Source organism: Pan paniscus, chromosome 5, assembly GCF_029289425.2.
Source record: "Pan paniscus chromosome 5, NHGRI_mPanPan1-v2.0_pri, whole genome shotgun sequence".
NCBI classification, from domain to species: Eukaryota; Metazoa; Chordata; class Mammalia; order Primates; family Hominidae; genus Pan; species Pan paniscus.
Genome location: NC_073254.2, coordinates 150,934,106 through 150,948,801, shown reverse-complemented (window position 1 = coordinate 150,948,801; position 14,696 = coordinate 150,934,106). Strand labels below are relative to the sequence as shown.

The 14,696-nt window shown below is 37.1% G+C and overlaps 1 protein-coding gene across 30 annotated transcripts in view; it reads left to right on the top strand.

The window, feature by feature from the left end:
* EPB41L2 (erythrocyte membrane protein band 4.1 like 2) overlaps positions 1 to 14,696 on the top strand; it is a 223,003-nt gene that overhangs the window by 122,205 nt on the left and 86,102 nt on the right. The window lies entirely within an intron of this gene.

The following is a 14,696-nucleotide window of genomic DNA, read 5'->3' as shown; positions in this document are numbered from 1 at the left end:
ATGTGCTAGCCTACAGAAGTTTGCTGCTCATGGTTTTTGAAATAAGTTTTCATGGAAATATGGTGCTTAGCAACTTTTATGAAAGATACTTAAAAAAATTTGGTGTGCGCTTCTGGCTAGAAGTTCGATACTAGCCTCTTTATTATCTAACAGTTATAGTCAATTCTCCGTCTTTTAAAAGAGATTATAATTCCTTAGAGACTTAAGCTAAGTCTTGCTGTTTAAAGTGAGTAATAGAAAAAGTTGGACAAAAATCCTGGGTTTTCATTTTTAAAAAATTAATGACAGGGTTGCTAGTCTCCCTTTGTGATGGTATATAATTTTTAAGAAAAATGAGAAGTTAAGGAAGTCATATTTTCACACTATTTTACAAATTTCCTCTCAAAATAGTATTTATTTAAATATATCCTATGTGTTCAGAAATAATTTTTATCCCCAGATATTGATTTGGTTCCTACTTGAGCTGAGAAGATAAAAAGAAAAGTATGAAGTATCATTTTTCCTTTTATTTATGAATTTTACTTTCAGAGATAAGCTTTACATATAAGACAGTAATAGCAGGTGTTTATACACACACACACTTATATCCACACACATAAACATATGAGTCAAATTGATAAAGTATTGTTTATAGTTCTGAAAAGTAATACAAAAGCACAGAAGTGCCAAGTTACTATAGGCTGGAGTCGGTATGCATGTCTTCACTGAGGAGAAACTTTTGGATTTCAAAGAATGATATATTTAGGGCTGAGCACGCTGGCTCATGCTTGTAATCCCAGGACTTTGGGAGGCCAAGGCGGGCAGATCACACTTGAGGTCAGGAATTTGAGACTAACCTGGCCAATGTGATGAAACCCCATCTCTACTAAAAATACAAAAATTAACTGAGCATGGTGAGGGGGCACCTGTGGTCTCAGCTACTTGGGAGGCTGAGGCACGAGAATTGCTTGAACCCAGGAGGTAGAGTCTACAGTGAACCAGGATCATGCCACTGCAGTGCAGCCTGGGCGACAGAGTGAGACTCCATCTCCAAAAAAAAAAAAAAAAAAAAAAAAAGATATATTTAGGAAAAACTCAGCTATACCCTAACCTAACCTATTACATTTTTCATTTTAAAACTGCTTAAATAGTAGCATCCAAGCAAAAATTGGGGGTTACAAGAAAGAAAAGGTTTTAATATATCCTTGCATATCAAGGATGACATAAAAAAAATGTACCAGAAACATTTGTTCAGGGCAAACCACTTTCCTGGCTTTACAGGGCTAGTGTTGCCATTTTTGATCCAGGCTTTCTTTGGCTTGGCATTAACTAGGAATCTTCATCTTGCAAAACCAGTGTATTTATTGGGGTTTAAATAGATTAAGCTCTTTGCTTCTGCTAAATCTATGGAGAAGTGGATTCCCACCCATGGGAAAGAAAGCATAAAATACAAATGCACTGATCCTGCCTCCTGTCTGCTTATCCTAATTTTGCTTTTCGCAGGTTCCTTGCATTGGGGGGAGAATCATGTGTGCATATGTACACAGTAACATGTACACTCTGCATTGTCTTAGAACAGATTTTGTAGGGAACAGAGCTAAATGTGCATGTTCATTCTACCATCTTTAATTGGAAGTCTATTTTCTACTTAATAAAAGTTGAACGATGAGCATGTTTTATCACATACTAAAATAAAGTGGACTCTTCCCCTGAATATAGCACATGTCAAAGTTACCATTAGGCTCTCTGGATATCTTCTAAAAAGACTTTTGATTGTGGTAGCTTTAGTAGCATCTGTTTTGACATAGTTCATTGTTTTCTTGCAGATGCTTTTCATTAGTTTTCATTTTGTTGCTTTAGTATTCCCTGCTGGTGTCTAGATAATCCGTTTTATTTTGCATGTGTGTTTAATTGGGGGGTGGGTCCTAGGAGATGAAAGAGGATAGAAATGCTTTTCTCCTTAAAATATGTTATTTGGGGCCGGGCGCGGTGGCTTACATCTGTAATCCTAGCACTTCGGGAGGCTGAGGTGGGCGGATCACGAGGTCAGGAGTTTGAGACCAGCCTGGCCAACATGGAGAAACCACATCTCTACTAAAGATACAAAAAATTAGCCGGGCTTGGTGGCACACGCCTGTAATCCCAGCTACTTGGGAGGCTGAGGCAGGAGAATTGCTTGAACCCGACAGGCGGAGGTTGTAGTGAGCGGTGATCACACCACTGCACTCCAGCCTGGGTGACAGAGTGAGACTCAGCCTCAAAAAAAAAAAAAAGTTATTTGGGTTTTTGGCAAATAGGTGCAATTCATTTGTTATTCACTTGGTTTGGGTCACTATTTATTATATATAGTTTTGTGGCTTTATTCATTAAACATTTCTGGACCAAGCATTGGTGATATCATGAGGGATTTTTAGTCCCCTCTGCCCCTGGTTGGAGCCTGTGCAGTAAAGGGGAAAGATTTCATTCCTGTGTTCATGGTTGGGTTTCACACTGATTTACTTTTCTATTTCTTGGTGCTTTTCACCGTTAGACTTTCTTGTTACTAGTTCCATGATGATATCCAGGTGTTCCTTTATAGTATTATAATACAAAAAATGTTCTAAGCTTCCTGCCTACTTTTTCTTCCTCTGGAAACAAAATCCCTACTTCTTCAAATCTAGCAGATAAGCAGCTAAGTAATAGAGGATCAGCAGTTTGAGTGAATGACTTTAGTGTGTGAATTACCTGTACTGCCTTCTAAGAGATCTCTGTATTTTAAAAGAAGATACCTGTTTACTCTAAAGAATCTAGTGGTCGAATTCTAGTGGTAGAATTTCACTATTGAAGCCAAGAGAAGTAAAAAAATAAAGGCATTTTGGGGTGGGAGGAGGATAGAGGGCTGGATTTTTGGCATCTTTGGATCAGGTGGGCACACTACCAGTAGTACAGCCTTTTTGAAAGGCACGGTTCAGGGCCATGTTCACCCAAAGCTGCTTAACTTTCCTGCTTCTGAATTCTAGGTTCTTTCTGATGCCTCACAGTTTCCTCCTTACATAGTTGTAGCATTTTTTGTGTATGTGTGTTTTAAATCAAGCAAGACCTTAAAGATTCACCCAGCCAGGTCCCCCTCCCTCCACACTCCAGTGGTGAACAAAGACCTTGTTGTCACTTTGTCTTTTATTTTACTTTGTTAGTCATCCACCAGGAATGAAAAACTTTTACTTGGAAAAAATGTCAAATTGAATAGAAACACTGTTGCCCCAAGTAGATCAATGTTTAAAAACTGAGATATCTCAAAATGAAGTGGATTTTTCCCTAGATTGCCTAGAAGTTGCTTGTCATCAAATTCAAGAATCAGAAATTCAGGCGGTGAAGTATATGGCAACTACTGTTGTTAGGAAACTCATCGAGACCTCTCCTTTTGTGTCACGTCCTATCTCCCTCTGCTTTACAACCATAATAAAGTAAGCGTTTAAGTGATATAAGATTATTCTGCATTGTAACTTGTCTTCTACTTTGGTTAGTTGTTAAAAGAATAAGCACTCCTGGCTAATAGAGGTAAGAACAGTTTCAATGGGTCTGGCTTGTGATAAGATGTAGGATCTCTAGTCGTCTTGTGTTTTTCCACCTGATGATTTCTTTCACAAAGGTAGACTCAAATATAGTTGTCATTGAAGATTGTCAGATAAATCTTATTTTAGCAGGCTGTGTTAATCTTTTTTTTTTTTTTTTGAGATGGAGTCTCACTCTGTCACCCAGGCCGGAGGGCAGTGGCACGATCTTGGCTCACTGCAACTTTTGCTGTCCTGGTTCAAGCAATTCTGCCTCAGCCTCCCGAGTAGCTGGGATTACAGCCACCTGCCACTGCAACTGGCAATTTTTTGTAGTTTCTGTAGAGACATGGTTTCACCATCTTGGCCAGGCTGGTCTTGAACTCCTGACCTCACGGTCCACCTGCTTCGGCTTCCCAAAGTGCTGGGATTACAGGCATGAGCCACCGCGCCCAGCCAATCATTTTTTTTTTTTTTAAAGCATTTTAAGTGAATAATTGAGCATTTGATTTATTATCCTGGCTTTTCTATCTGGGTCTTTGAAAGGGACACAAGGAGCACATATACTCCATGGGATGTAGCCTGGCCAGATTGAAAACTGAAAATTGATGGATTTGGAGTATGCAGGCAGATAGTTGAATGCTGGGACAGGGATCCTCTTTGCTGACTGCCTCATGGTTAAGCTTTTAAAAATTTGTTGGTTAAGCTTTTAAAAAAATTTTAGGGTTTTTAGGGCAATGAAGTTACTCTGTATGATGCTATAATACATCGTGGATACATGTCATTGTACATTTGTCCAAACACATAGAATACAGGACACCAAGAGTGAACCCTGACATAAACTGTGGACTTTGGGTGATAACGACATGTCAGTGGAGGTTCACCAGTTGTAACAAATGTACCCACTGTGTGGGATGTTGGTAATTATCCCAGTGGGGGAGGTTATGCATGTGTGAAAGCAGGGAATATATGGAAAACTTCTGTACCTTATGCGCAATTTTGCTGCGAACCTAAAACTGGTCTAAATAAAAAGTTACAGATGCCCAGGTTCTTCTTTTGTAGATTCTAATTCAGTGGGTCTGATGCCGGCTGGAGCATTTGTGCAGCCAAAGTTAAGAACTGCTTTGAGAGGCCTCACGTTAAGACTGTAGGAGGTCTTACTAAGTGCGTGTTTGGGTTCCTTTACTTCGCAGCTGTTTGCTAACTAATCGGTAGCTGAATTTGGTTATGATTTGTTTTGAGCAATGCCTAGGACATAGTAAGGGCTTGATAAATATTAACTCTAATTGTTATTATATTTTAAAATCCTGATTATATGTTTTTCTCAGGATTTTACCAGCTTTCTTAAATTTCTGATGAAAATACTTAAGTCGTATGCCTTGGATAAATTTCTAGTATTCTTATATTTTATCACTAACTATTTGGCTTAGAAGGGCCTTAATGTAAACGTATGCCACTTATATATTTGCAATGTCTTTGTAATTTAAATAACTTGGTTAGACTGAAAAATTAAACCCTATTTAGTACTTTTACAAGTAAGAAAAACCCCACAAGATTTAAAAATAGTATATTTTATCTTGTAATTTTGAATAAACCAATCCCTAGTGCCCAAGGACTTATCCTTCTGTTGGAGGGTCAGAAGAGAGACATTGGCTATAACCAGTTGTGTTACAAAAATGTAGAATGTCAAAGGTGAACTTATTTCCCACTGAAATAAACTCTAAGAGTAGAAATATTTGTTTTTTGCAGATAAGAAGTTGCAAATTTAGCAGGCTATTTAGCAGCTGTTTACTTAGAGCAAATGAAGATTTAGATAATTCTTCCTCATAAGCTAGAATACTATTCCATTAAACTTTTATTACCAAAGGAAGGCATTTATGGAATGCCTGCAGGGCTGTATTTTATGAATGGCTGAGCAACTGACACATACTAGAACTGACAGAGGTGTTTATTGTCTTGTTTAAGCAAAAAAACTTTTTTTGTATAAAATTTGTGGGTATTTACATGTCATCAAATATGGTTTTCTTAGCAAGCTTTAAGATCCATTGCTCTGGGGCTTTTTTGAGGTTTTCTGCATCTTCATTCCAGAGGTTGGCTTTGGGTTTGTTGTGGAGCTAGAATGTAAATGTGAGGAGTGGGAATTGGTTCCTGGAATAGCCTTCTGCATACCTGTTTGGAGATAGAAGTCCTCCAAGTGGGCACACCCTAGTCTACTAGCTGATTCTTGTGTCTTGAAAACTATTGAAAATTTCTGGGCTGCAGGAGATAAAAACTACAACTGCCTAAGAAATAAATTCGTGTGTAGTTATGAATGAGATATTAAAAGGTTGATATTGTTTAAAACTAAAAATTAGCATTTATTTTCTTTTTAAAAAAAGGGGCCATATCATAGACTTCAACTGTTATTGACAGTGTGTTTTTTTGTGTTAATAATGTTGGTAGCAGGATTTCAGATTTTTTTGGTGCCATTTTCCACATAGCATAAAAATGAAATATATTTTTGCATCTTGTTTAAGCTTTCCGAGTTGCTTATGAGATTAATTATATGCTCAGTTAAGAATTCTGAAATATTTCAAAACCCAGCAGACTGGGGTGGAAGAACATTCCATTGAATACTGCTCTTAGACTTGATGGGCTTGGAAGCATCGTGCTCATGAAATAAGGGCCTTACTTACATAACATGTAAGAAGGGCAAGTAAGGAGTCAAAGTATCTATGTGATTTTATTAAAGGTGAACCTGTGTGCTTATAGCTTTACTAGGATTTCCTTTTAAATGATTGCAGGTTACAGTTACTGGAGGGTATCTTTGCAGTCTGTTCTAGTCTAGTGTGTGTTTTTCTAAGCAGCAGCTTTTTAATTTTAATTTTTAGCAACTGAAACTACATTGAATGGTATTTTGTGTCATTCCTGTCGACAACACTGCAAAATTCCCCCAATATTCTGTCATAATCCTTTGAATCCTGTGGAATGGAAAAGATGTGGCAATCCTTAATGAACTGTGAGAAGTTTTCCTTTCTCCCTCCCTTTTTTTTTTTGGTTTATTCTCTAAGGAATAGTATACAAGAAAAATATGTTGTAAGAATCCAACATGTTTACATAAATCTCTTATCTAAACTGTTTACTTGTATACGTATATACAAAGTTTTCCTGATTAATGAAAATTAAGTTTGAAAAAAATTTTTCAGTTACAAAAAAAAAAAAAGAAAACAAAAGGAAAGGGACGGGTGCTGTGGCTCACTCCTGTAATGCCAGCACTTTGGGAGGCCAAGGTGGGAGAATTGCTTGAGCCCAGAGGTTTTAGAGACCAGCCTGGGTAAGATGATGAAACCCCATCTGCCTCTACCAAAACATTTTAAAAATTAGCTAGGCATGGTGGCATGCACCTGTAGTCTCAGATACTCAGGAGGCTGAGGCAGGAAGATCGTTTGAGCCTAGAAGTTTGAGGCTGCAGTGAGCCAGGATTGTGCCACTTCACTCCAGGCTCAGCAACAGAGCAAGACCCCATCTCTTAGAAAAGAGAAATATGTATTTATGTATATGTCTTCTATATTTATGTATCTACATGCATATGTTTGTATATTATATATAATATGTATCTTTTTTGAGTATTTGGAAAAAACGTTTTCAAACTTAATTCTTACTAATGATCAGGGAAGCTTTTCTTAAGAATCTTCCTTTACTATATCAATGTCTCATTTACTACTGGAATTATGTTTTTAACACACACACAAAATTGACCAGGGTTTCTTTTTCCTGGGGTTTGAATGAACTTTGGGAAAGAGATGTGTTGACAGCTCCCTTAGATTGGTAAGAAAATAATTATCTGATAAATCACAGCCTTGGATTATTTGAGACACTCTCTCTTCTTCCGTGTGGTTTTATTGGATTCCCATCCTGCTCCCCCAACAATGTATCAGTTGTTGTGTTTGCTCTGTGCATACCTTTCTTTCCTTGGCCTTTTATATTTGCATAGTGTTGTTTGGAGCTAGTGCAAAATACATAGCTTCAGGGCTGTAATGTATAGATTGCATTGTGCGCTTCCCATCATCGTCTCCTCAGCACACAATAACTGCAGTGTGGAGGGCCCTACACGGAGACAGTGATGGTGTTTATAAAACGCCAGTGGTGTGTGGCATTCACTACAATCTGCCGGGTAAGCAGTTGCACAAATTCCTCCAAGTTGAGAGGCCTCCAGAAATGTCATGTTTTGGCCTCAGTGTTGAATGCCACAAATAACAGCACAGGCATGGGGGACTTTGCTCAGCCTCTCAGATTCCAGCCTGCCTTCCTTGGGCTGCATCTGCAGTAGATTTCATTTACTCTTTTTCTTTTTAAATGAAAGTTCCCAAAAGCTAGCATTCTAATTTTTGAATAATGTATTTTGAGCCCATCCAAATTGTCTTGTTTTGTCTCTCTTTTGTGGGTATCTATAATATAGTATGTAGGTTTTTAAAAAAACTAAAACTCTGATACCTGGAAAGTAGACCAAAGGGCTTTTTTTGTTTATTGTTTTAAAGTTTTCAACCTGTTAACTTTATATTGCTAGTGAGTGGTATAAGTAGGGTTAGGGAGAGGCCGACAGACGAAAAATAGATAGCTAAGCTTGTTGATATTTAATATAGAAAGTTATATTCAAAATATTTCTTTTTGAAGTGTATTTGGCAAGTTTTATTAACAGTTGCATGGTTTTTATTGTTTAATAAACTTGATATCATATTATTAGAATAGAGATTGACTCGGGTTGTACTTTATGAAGATTCTACTGTAAGAACAGAAACAAAGCAAAGGCATGCTTCAGATAGCAAGAAAAAATGACAGCGAAAGTGATGTCTTAGTGGAGGAATGTGCAAGACTAGGAAACCCCCTGTCCTTTCTGCATAAAGATGAGGTATGGCCTACTCTTAAGAGGAAGGGGCATATTGGCTTTTTCCCTCTAGTTCCCAAAACGTATTTGGAAATGCCCTAGTTTACTAAGGAAGAGTATAAGCATAATGTAGAATTGTGAAAATGAAGTGTTGGTCTGTGCTGGTCTTCTCCCAGAAACTAGTTGGCAGTGTGTGTTTGGTTTAGGTCCTTGAACATTATGGGTTGGTAGTCCATGAGCTAGGTAAGGAAGATTGTGTAAGAAACCAGCAGGCCTGAATTCTAGACTCAACTCTGCCAACTTTTTGACTGGCCTTATGGCGTTGAGCCGTTCCATCAGCAGCTATCTTTTGGCCTACTAGTCAGCTAATTACTCAGTAGGAGGCATTGAAGTAAGATGTCCTCTTTCTTAAAGAACTCAGTATCTGAAAGTAATAAGTATCAAAAGGAGGAGAATAGAAGAATAAGTGCCATAGATGTGAAATAATGCTCTTGAAGGAGAATGATGCAATATTGAGAGATTGGAACAGGCTTCATAGGGAAGGATATTTTGGAGATTTGTATACAAGTAGAGGTAGTTTTGACACTTGTAAATAAGTCAGAGGAAAAAATTAGAATATGTCTTGATAAGTCAGTAAGTGGTTCTCTTTATCTGGGGCAATACCCCAAAATTGCTGTGACAACTAATGAAGCAACTACGTGTACTGGTATCTTAGGTGAAAGTTATGAAGCAAAATTATGTGTATATTTTGCTTGGTTAACAAATGTATATTTGTAGTCCTTTTTATACAGTAGAATTCAAGTTGTTGATTTTTTTTTTTTAAAAAAAAGCAATGTTAATGGAAGAAAATTACTTTCCTGGATAGAAGTGTGGAATATTAGTGTATATTAAGAGCATACATAATAATTTAATTATTTTAAAAGAAATTCAGAAATCAGACTGAAAAATTAGATAAACTTTCTATAACCTTATTTTTCTTATTTGTGAAATAAGAAAGTTTGATTAGATAATGGAAAACTTTAAAATCATATTTAAAATCAATTATTATTTTAGAGCAGCTCAAAAAGGTCTTGTAATTTCAGCTGGCTTTAATGAATCCATGTAATAAGCCAAACATTTTATTGATCACTTTAAACATACTTCATTTAATTATCTCATCACCATTATAAGGTGGGTACTTTTAAAGAGCGGAACTGAGGCATAGAGAAGTTACGTAACTTACTGTGGTTACAGAGCTGTTAAGAGTAGGGCTGGGGGTCAAGCCCAGGACACTGTGATTATACTGCAGTACTTTTCTTCCGTATTGTTAAGAATTGGTGATTCTCAAGAAAGATGGAACATACCAGAATCTCGGGGGAAAGGAAGAACTATTTTGAGGAACAATTTCAACTTACATGCCCCTGTACATTTTTATGTGCTACCATTATGCATTGTGCCTTGGTTCTTCACCCCCACCCCAAAGAGAATTATTATTTATGGAATGTGTTGTGAACAGTGTGAAGACAAAGTTGTGAGCCACTAGATGGTATTGCTGTCTGAGCCGACCCAATCGAGTTTGATTGAACATTAGTGCTATAAATGTTATAACTTGGAACATTCATATGTAGCATTTAATATGTGTCACCTGATAATCTGATGCTTTTTAGAATATAAGAAGAAATGTACTACTTATTTTGTTTGCCTTTTTGAATAAGCCTCCAAAGCACATCTGTTTTAGGTTTCTTAGGAGTGACTTTTCTGTGTTTTTTTTGTTACAATTTTCCTTCTCAGTCCTTCTTTTTATTCCCTAGCTTATGTTTCATTCCCTCTTGTCTTGATGACTTTATTATAGCTATTTAAAAAAAAAATGCGTGTTAGAACCTTTTATATGTTGAGTATAAATAATAAATTAGTAGAATAAAATCATTGTAGATTAATAAATTTTATTAATTTTGCTAGGGATTCATTGAGCTTTCTTAATTTGAAGTTTTATAGCGTTGTTTCTTTTAATATTGCCTTTCCCTTATTCTCTCTCATCTCCATCTAGGACTCTGATGAGATATTTGTAGACCCCTCATTCTTTTCTCCATGTCTGTGAAGTTCTTTCATATTGTCCTTCCCTTTGTCTTTCTCAGCCACATTCTGGATAGTTTTTTTCAGATCTATCTTCCAGTTCACTGGTTTTCTCTTCAGCTTTGTCATATCCTGTCCATTTGGATTATAATTTAGTTACTATAGTTTTCATTTCTAGGTGTTTCGATTATTTTCAAAACCTGCTTTTTCATATTCACTTTTTCCTTAGTCATATTTTAAAATATTTCTTATAAACACATAAAACATATATATTTTGTGTTTTGTTCTTGATAATTCTACTATGTGCAGTCTCTGAAGATCTGATTCTGTGTCTCTCAATAATGATGTCTGGTTTCCTTGTCGTTTTGTGATTTTTAATGTATGTTTTTTGAGATTTTTGTCTATGAGAATTTCTTGCTTCTCCCAGGCAGCTGGGCATATCTAATCTTGGACCAGTTTAAACTGGATTATCTTTTGGCATTTTTGAATCAAACAGATGTGAATACCAGTGTCTACATCTGCGTTAGAGTCAGATGGTGGTACAGGTTGAGTATCTTTTATCTGAAATGCTTGGGACCAGAAATATTTTGTATTTCAAGTTTTTTTCAGATTTTGTAATACTCGAGCACTCCAAATCAAGAAATTGGAAATCCGAAATGCTCCAATGAGCATTTTCTTTGAGCATAATGTTGGCGTTGAAAAACTTTTGGATTTTGGAGCATTTATATTTTGGGTTTTTGGATTTGGGATGCTCAACCTGTAATTCTTTCCTACCTCATTTCTTGAGGTGTGGTCTTTAAAACAAAAATTCTGTTGTAGAATACATTAGTAAATGTTGTATTAAAAAATAGTGGGCTCTTTTGCTAAATAGTTTTGGGAAACATCAGGTTTCCCAAGTGAAAAGAATAATGGGAAACAGGGTTTTTGCATTGCAGAACTCCTCTGGGTGTCTGTTATACAAATAGGTGTTTTGGTGCTCAGTAATCATATGCAACAAGGAGAATTTTTCTTGTCTCACTCTGCTGCTCTTTTTGGGAATGAGGGGTGTATATAACTCATGGGATGAGTGGGACCAGTGGAAAATAACTTTGGCAAATATAGGTTGGCCTCGTGATACCTTTGGCTTCTGCTAATTGCCTTCTCGCTGTCTTTCCTACTGTTTATACCACTTTATGACTGTGCATGTGTGTGTGTGTGTGTGTGTGTGCGCGTGCGTGTGTGTCTGTCTTGTATTTAATCTCCCTGAGGGAAGTCGTGATTCTATCTGCTATTCCTCATCCCCACAGCAAAAGATTGTCGTTGTGCAGAGCTCTTGTATCAGGCTATCTTGTAGGCTACTGGTCACTTTTCTTTGAGCCAGTTGGGCCAGGTACCTAATTATGTCCAAATTGGTAGATACATAATGCTTTATTTTTGGCTTCCCATTCATTCTCTTTCTCTGCCAGTTGCATATAAATTTCCTGAGACCATGTTTGTCGTGCTCATCATTGATTCCCTAGTATCTTAACATAGGAACTGACACATATGGGTCAATAAAGATGGAATGCTAGCTTGGCAAGTCCTCACAGTCATCTGAGAGTCGGACAGGGTAACCAGCAGTCATATCGCATGGCTTGTTTATTCTGGATGGCTTCCTTTTTTCATTTTACTGTATCCTCCAGTATCTTTTGAACAGAAATTCACTCAGTCTCTATAAACATCCGAAGTAAAAAGTAAGCTCTATAAACATCCAAAGTAAAAAGTAAGTTATTTTGAATATGTTTTCTCTACCTCAAAAAATCATTTCCTCCTCTAAGATTCACTTCAGATATCATATTCTTGGCGCAGCTGTGATTTCTGTTAGTCACATTTACTCATTCCATTCCTGGTGTTCTGATAGCACTTTGTACATCACTCTCTCAACATGTGCTTCATGTGTTGTTGCATTTTTGCTTTTCCTTCCGGATTTTGAGTTCGTTGAGGGTGGAGAGGCAGATGGAAGCTTAAGTAATGTGTATGTGCAATCAGGATCTCATCAAGCATTGAGAATATCTGTTTCCTGGAGAGAGAAGGAAAGAATAGTAGAGAAGCAGCTTTAGCATCTAGAAACATTTTGGTGTTTGTTAGATGTGGACTAGTGAAGGAATAGTTGACAGTAGAGTACTGCTATGGTTGGTTGAGGCATATTCCATCTCACTGGGTTAATTTTATTCTCACGTGAGCTCTGAGGTAGCTATTACCCTCATTTTACAGACAGGGAGACTTAAGTGGTTTTACTTTGTCACACTGGTGCGGTGCAGTAATAGTAAATGCTTACAAAATGTTGAATGATAGAGGAACTAGGTCCGATAGAGGAACTGGTCCAGCCATCATGCTGATACCTCATGTACTGCCAAATTGTAGTGGTGAGCTGTGTGGATGTTTTTTCCTCTTAATCTTGTAAGGAAATTCTGCCCATGAGGGCATGTTCCTATTTTTGAAATGGAAACCAATGAGAACATGTGAATTATTAGTAAGAGTTGACTTGAAGCTAGTGTTGGAATTGGAATGTGTTTTCTCCTTGAACTGAGGTGTAGTTTTGTAGACATCAGTTGTCTTAAATATCCTTTTTACCCTAATTTCAAATAGCATCATAACCAATTGTTATGTACTGCAACTCTTTTAGTACTCACCGCACCTCCTGTGGTATCTGCTATCTGTTATCCCCATTTCACAGATGAGCAGATTAAGGCAAGCAGACGTTAAGTGTCTTGCCATGGGTCACATAGCTTGTAAGTAGTGGAAGTGTATTTAGAACTTTGGTGTTTGACATACAGAGCCCAATACTCTTATTCTCTATGCTGTATTTGTATATACTTTTAATATGTAGACAAACAAGCACATATGTATCTTAAACATGCTCAGTAATTTAATTGACTATTAAATCCTCATTGCAAACCTGTAATATGTATGTGACACACTGTTTTATTTTTAAATTTTTTATTATTTATGTATTTATTTATTGAGACAGGGTCTCACTGTCACCCAGCCTGGATTGCAGTGGCGTGAACACAGCTCACTGCAGCCTCAGCCTCCCAGGCTTAAGCAATCCTTCCACCCCAGCCTCCGGAGTAGCTGAGATTACAAGCACACGCCACCACACCTGGCTAATGTTTGTATTTTTTGTAGAGATGAGGTTTCACCATGTTGCCCAGGCTGATCTTGAACTCCTGAGCTCAAGAGATATGCCTGCCTCAGCCTCCCAAAGTGCTGGGATTACAGGCGTGAGCTACCATGCCAGGCCTTACACTGCTTATTATGTTGAAATAATGTTATCTGTGTGTCATTCTCCTTCTTCCCTTTACAATTTGATGCAATTCTATTCTTTTCAGAAATGTTACAATAAGAGGCTTAATAATAAAAACACCAGATTCTCCTCCTCAAGATACATGTGTGGGGAACATTAATTTTCACACACTGGATGAGCTAGTACACATTTTGATAGTGAGAGGGCATTCGTTTTGAGGATGGAAAAGTCTGACGGCTTTTTCTTTTTCACTAGCAGTCCATTGGTGGCTTTTATCAGTGCACCTGGGGAGGAGGCGTGTGTCTGACCTGACCTCACAGTTGGGTTGTTCCAGGGGTGTGCATCTTAATTGGAGATGAGTCACCACTCTGCTTATGTTTTGCCATTGAAGAGACAATGAGCTTTTCTTCTATGGCTGTCAAAGGCTCTTACATCTCTGTTCACAGCAGCTTCTTAAATTTATATATATATATTCAAGGTAAAAATATGTTAAGTCCTTAGGGGCAGTTGATTTCTTGTCCCACTTCCATTATCTTGTATTTTTAGAATTTATCCCAAGGAGCGAACACCATATCATTTTCTAGGAAATTGTAAATAGGAGCATAGCTCATATAGAAAATGAAATTCTATTCTACAGATATCATGGAACAAAAAATCAAACATGAAACCAAAGTGTTGATAGGATAAATTATGTTAGGATCTACTGAATAATAGGGCTAAATGATTTTCCTGGGGAGTAGTGTACTTTATAGATATGAGCCACCTTGAGGAATTGATGGAAGCAGTTAGAACATTTTTAAAATAAGAAAATGAACAGCTAACATTTTGCCTTTTTAGTCCTTTTTATGTCTATATTGAGTAGCAGTAAAGCAGACGGTGCTTGCTTATGCTTTTGTTTCAGATTTTATGCTTTGTATATGTGTGCAGGGTGGGAGGGCTAAAGTTAAAAAATTAATCACTTTTATATTAGAAAATGAGAAAACAAATATTTAATGTTAATTTATAA